Source organism: Acinonyx jubatus, chromosome E2, assembly GCF_027475565.1.
Source record: "Acinonyx jubatus isolate Ajub_Pintada_27869175 chromosome E2, VMU_Ajub_asm_v1.0, whole genome shotgun sequence".
NCBI classification, from domain to species: domain Eukaryota; kingdom Metazoa; phylum Chordata; class Mammalia; order Carnivora; family Felidae; genus Acinonyx; species Acinonyx jubatus.
The window spans coordinates 54,277,040-54,283,040 of record NC_069396.1 but is presented as its reverse complement, the minus strand read 5'-3'; positions in this window follow the sequence as shown (position 1 = coordinate 54,283,040).

Genomic DNA, 6,001 nt, shown 5'->3' with positions numbered 1-6,001 from the left:
TATATAGAATATATGTATAGAATATATGTATAGAATATATGTATAGAATATATATATATATATATTGCGTGTGTGTGTATACACACACACACACACACAATGGAGTATTACTTGGCAATCAAAAGGAATGAAATCTTGCCATTTGCAACAATGTGAGTGGAACTAGAGGGTATTATGCTAAGTGAAATTAGTCAAAAAAAGACAAATACCATATGACTTCACTCACATAAGGAAAAGATATAAAACAGATGAACATAAGGGAAGGGAAACAAAAATAATACAAAAATGGGAAGGGCGACAAAACATAAGAGACTCTTAAATACAGAGAACAAACTGAGGGTTGCTGGAGGGGTTGTGGGAGGGCAGATGGGCTAAATTGGCAAGGGGGCATTAAGGAAGACACTTGTTGGGATGAGCACTGGGTGTTATATGCAGGGGATGAACCACTGCATTCTACTCCTGATATTATTAGTGCGCTATATGCTAACTAACTTGGATGTAAATTTAAAAAAAATAAATGATTAAAAAAATTCCTGACTATAAAATAGTTCAATGTCTACATACAAATGATGAGAACGAACAAGAGAGCTTAGCAAGCTGGAAGAACATAAGATCGACAAGCACGTAATTGCGTTTCATACGTTGCTGCATCTACTGAGAGACTGAAGACAATGCTTAGGATCCAGACCCCTAACCCCGTGAAGGGGCGGGTGTCACTGAAAAGACGTGAACATTTACAGCGAAGCCCCAGGAGAATCTGCAGGGCGGTTTGGCCCCATAAGGGGGAAAGTAGAAGGAGGAACTCTCTGAACAAATGAGGTTAAGACTGTATTTCTGGGAGAGAACAAGGACTTTAATCATCTCCACTTTGACTTTGGTCTGTACTTTCTAATTAAGTTCTTCTTTCCAGCGTATTTCTTCACTCAGGCAAAAGACCTTGCAGGCAAAGCATCCCTCGTTGGGAACTGAAACTACTCCCTCAAGCAATAAAAAGACTGCCCTGGGCCAGCAAGACCCAGCATGACTAATCCCGAGACCGTGATCAACCTGACCTTTACTGCCCAGCCACATGTCCCCACTGCCCTTCATCCCACATTTTCCTTATATAAACCTATGAATATTTTCAGCACTCAGGAGACAGAGTGAGACGTTAGTCCTGCGTCTTCCCTGGGGTTGGCCTCACTGGAGTAAATCCCTTTCTTGTCCACCTCTGCTTATGTCTCTGCCTTCAGATTTTGTCAGCATGTGGCCAACCCAGTCTGTTTGGGATCCTCAGAGCAGGTGCACTTGTGACTCTGTGCCTTGGTTATAGGAGGTTGAAACTGAAGTTAGGTATGTGTTAATTTAAGTGATGCCATTTTGGGCCTGTGGGTTTTCTTTTCTATTTTGTCTTTTCTTTTCTTTTCCTTTCCTTTATATTTTATTTTACTTTAGTTTTTAGTTTAATTCCAGTATAGTTAACATACAATGTTGTATTAATTTCAGCCGGTACAATGTGGTGACTCAACAGTTCTATATCTTAGTGCTCATCATGAGGATACGTGTACTCTTAATCCCCATCACCTATTTCCCCCATCTCCCCCACCTCCCCTCTGGTAACCATCTGTTCGTTCTCTAGAGTTAAGAGTCTGTTTTTCAATTTGTCTCTTTTCTTCTTTGTTCATTTGTTTTGTTTCTTAAATTCCACACATGAGTGAAATCATATGGTATTTGTCTTTCTCTGGCTGACTTACTTTGCTTAGCTTTATTCCGTCTAGATCCATCCATGTTGTTGTAAATGACAAGATTTCATTCTTGTTTATGGCTGAGCAATATTCCATTGTGCATGTATACCACGTCTTTCTTACCCACGTATCTCTGGATGAACACTTCTCTCTTCCATAATTTGCCTATTGTAAATAATGTTGCAATAAACATCGAGGTGTGTATATCTTTTGGAATTAGTGGTTTTTGTATTCTTTGGGTAAATACTCAGTAGAATTACTGGATCATATGGTAGTTCTATTTTTAATTTTTTTAAGGAACCTACGTACTGTCTTCTCACCGTGGCTGTGCCAGTTTGCATTCCCACCAACAGCTCATGAGGGTTCCTTTTTCTCCACAGCCTCACCAACATTTGTTGTTTCTTGTGTTTTTGTTTTTTGGTTTTTTTTTTTTTGAGAGAGAGAGAGAATGACAATGCAAGTGGGGGATGGGCAGAGAGAGAGGGAAAGAGAGAATCCCAAGCAGGCTGCATGCCTAGTGTCGAACCCGACATGGGGCTCGATCTCACGACAATGAGATCATGACCTGAGCCGAAATCAAGAGTTGGACACTTAAGTAACTGAGCTACCCAGGCACCCCTGTTTTTTTCTGACGTTTATCTTGTTTTAGATAATCTCTACACCCAACGTGGGGCTCAAATTCAAGACACTGGGATCTAGAGTCACATGCTCTTATGACTGAGCCAACCAGGCACCCCTCTTTTTGATTTTAGCCATTCTGACAGCTGTAAGATGATGTGTGTGGGTTTTTAAAAAAGATTTTAAAGTAATCTCTACACCCAACACGAAGCTTGAACTCACAACCCCAAGATCAAGAACCTCATGCTCCACCAACTGAACCAGTCAGGTGCCTGGTTTTTGTTTTGTTTTAAAATCTCTGCACATTCTTCCCCATTATGCCCGGCTTCTTCCCCAGTTCCCTGCTCCGTTATAGCTGACTTAACATTCTCAAAAACTACCCTCTCTATAGATCACACCGAGATCTTAATTCTTAGTGGAGGCCTGACAAACTTGGTAGCTTCTCTAAAATATTGAGTTCACAGGAGAACTTCCTCTTCTAGGGACATTCCACTGGCAAATGCTAAGTGAAATCCACTCTGTCACTAATAGCGAGCATGTTGCATGTCCACTAGGGCAGAGTCTCCTGAAATTGTTAGAAGATGACATGGGGACTGGTCCTTGGAGACACGATCTTGATACCTTTAGATTCCCCCACCCCATGGTGGTCTCTCCTTCTGCTGTCTGCTGTCACCATCAGTCCCGGACTATTGTCTGATGGTCTCCATCCCTTATAAATAAAACCCCTTCCCAGTGTGCATCATCTGCTTTCCCGGGACCAGGGTACAGTGGGTTCAGGAGTCACTATCTATGGTGTCAGGTTTGTGTGGATCACAACCCCAGCCCCCAAACGTACAGTGATCTCGCAGTGATGTGAGACCCTGTGAAGGTGGCTTATCACATCAAGTCTCAGTTTCCCACTGGATGAGGAGAATTGTTAGCCAGTCTTCTCTAGGATTGGTTGTGAGGGTTCAACAGGGCAATATGTAGAAAGGTACAACCCTGAGTCAGCACATGAGGACCTCCAGTGAATCTCCATCTCTTTCCTAATCCTCTGCTCGGAGGGAGATCCGGGCACAGGGTTGCTTCTTAAAGTGTGGTCCAAGGGCCAGCAGCATGACATAACCTGGAACCCCAGAGAAGACCTTGTCCCTCCCTGTCCCTCCGCCAGCAGACACCACAAGGTGAAAAGCAAGGTGAAAAGGCAACAAGAGGGTTGAGGGGAAAAGCACAGAGATGAGCCCAGTCCACTCCACCCCTTCTTCTGGCTTCTCCTTCCTAAGAAGGCCCCGGAGTTTCAGAAATTGCTGCGACCTAGGTGCCCTGCTAGCCTAGAGCTCGGGACCTTGCACCTATGGATTGGGGTCCTTGGCAGAGTTGGGGTTTCCTGAACTCACCCAGCTTTGCTCCAGAACCATGGACAGCACCAACCCTTGGGCTGGGAGGTCCCCAGGTCTGGCAGGATGGGCGGAGCGCCCCCTGGAGGTAGTTCCCTGACTTGCCTCAGATGCAGAGATCAGAAGTCAGGGGACTGACTGGCGTGATATTCTGTCCTAGGGGACAGAGATGCTGGCCAGAGCACGTCCAAGCTTCTCCTTAGTCACCCTCTGAAAATCCACTCATCCTGGGGACTCAGCTTCAGAGACACAGTGCATTTCTCACAGAACACTGGATGCCTTGCCCCTCAGGGCTGACTCTGCCCTCACCCTATCCAGAAAACCCTCCCTCTCCTCACTTTCCAGCGGGTTATTTGCTGTTGCACTTTTTAAAGTTTATTTATTTTTGAGAAGGGAGGGAGGGGCAGAGAAAAGGAGGGAGAGAGAGAATCCCAAGCAGGCCCTGAACTGTCAACACAGAGCCTGATGTGGGGCTTGAACTCATAGTGAGATCATGACCTGAGTTGAAATCAAGAGTCGGCCGCTTAACTGACTGAGTCACCCAGGCGCTCCCGGAGTCGGGAATCTTCTTAATCCGCTCTGGGATTGAGTGTGTTTGAAGCTGGGTTCTGGTGTTTTTGTGGATGGCCTACTTCCGGGTGACCCTTACTTCAAATTTGTAACCCTACTTGGGTCCTAACAGGTGCTTACCGGGCCTCTACTTTTTAGGAGACCCTGAACTTCAGACTGTGTTTATCCTGTTTCATGAGGCTGCTCAGGGGACAAGAGCAGGTGTTGGGCTGACTCAACACTGTTCCCTCCCCCCAGATTCTGGCCCTTCTAGTCCCTGCCCACATAGCTCTGCACTCCAATTCTGTGTCCGGTCCCATGACACCGTTGAAAGTTCTGCTCAGATCCCCAGCCTCTTTACCCTGTTTTCTGCCTGCTTCCGCTTCTGGCCCCTCCAGCAGAATGAGCCTCTTTTCTGTGGGATCCTGGCTGCCTTTCCCGTTGGCCTCAGTGGAAAAGTTCTGGCATGATATACTCTGTCGTGGCTGGAAACCTCCCTTGCTTTATTTTGGTCTCCTGAGTCACTTTCTCAAAAAGGCCCTGACCTCCCAAACTGAAACAGCACCCCCTTCACACTTTTGCGTTAAGTTCTTTGTTATTCATACATAGCTCACATCATCAGAGGTCAGATTGCATACTGATTTGTCTATGCCTCTCTCCCAAATACTAGAAGTTCCACGGCTGATAGTTGGTTTTTTTGTTGTTGTTGTTTTTTATTTGAGAGAGAGAGAGAGAGTGCGCGCGCGTGCACGAAACCAGAGGAGAAGGGCACAGGGGGAGAGAGAATCCCAAGCAGGCTCCTTGCTCGTGGATCATGACCTGAGCCGAAATCAAGAGTCTGTTGCTCAACTGAGCCACCCAGGCACCTTGGAGAGTTCTTTTTTAAGTTTTCTTTTCTTTTTTCTTCCAGTAATCTCTGCACCCAACGTGAGGTCGAACTCACGACCCCGAGATCAAGAGTCGAATGCTCTTCTGACTGAGCCAACCAGGTGCGGGGAATGAGGGTTTTTTGTCCACCCGCCCCCCCCCCCACCTTTGTTTCCTCAAAGGTAAACATCAAGGTTACTGGAAATGAGAGTCCCTCAAGTGAAGCGGTTTTGCTTATGGTGCAACAGGCAGACATGACACATAGTAGGTCCTACAGAAGCGTTAGACTCTCCTGAGCATGCCCAGAACCTGGCAGAGTATGAGGCAAGCAGCCCCCTAATTCCTACCGGCTCTGAGACACAGGAGTACTGGCCCCTCCAGCCCCTTTGCCAGGCCCCCAGCCCCTCCTCCCTCAGACCCGAGAGTCCTGATCCCCAGCCCCTCCTCCTTCAGACCCAGGGGTCCCGGCCCCCAACCCCTACTCCCTCAGACCCAGTTCAGGCCCCCAGCCCCTCCTCCCTCAGACCCGGAAGTCCCGGCCCCCAGCCCCTCCTCCCTCAGACCCGAGAGTCCCGGCCCCCAGCCCCTCCTCCCTCAGACCCAGGAGTCCCGGCCCCCAGCCCCTCCTCCCTCAGACCCGGAAGTCCCGGCCCCCAGCCCCTCCTCCCTCAGACCCGAGAGTCCCGGCCCCCAGCCCCTCCGCCCTCAGACCCGAGAGTCCCGGCCCCCAGCCCCTCCGCCCTCAGACCCGAGAGTCCCGGCCCCCAGCCCCTCCGCCCTCAGACCCGAGAGTCCCGGCCCCCAGCCCCTCCTCCCTCAGACCCAGGAGTCCCGGCCCCCAGCTTCTGCGGGGTCGGCGGTGACCGG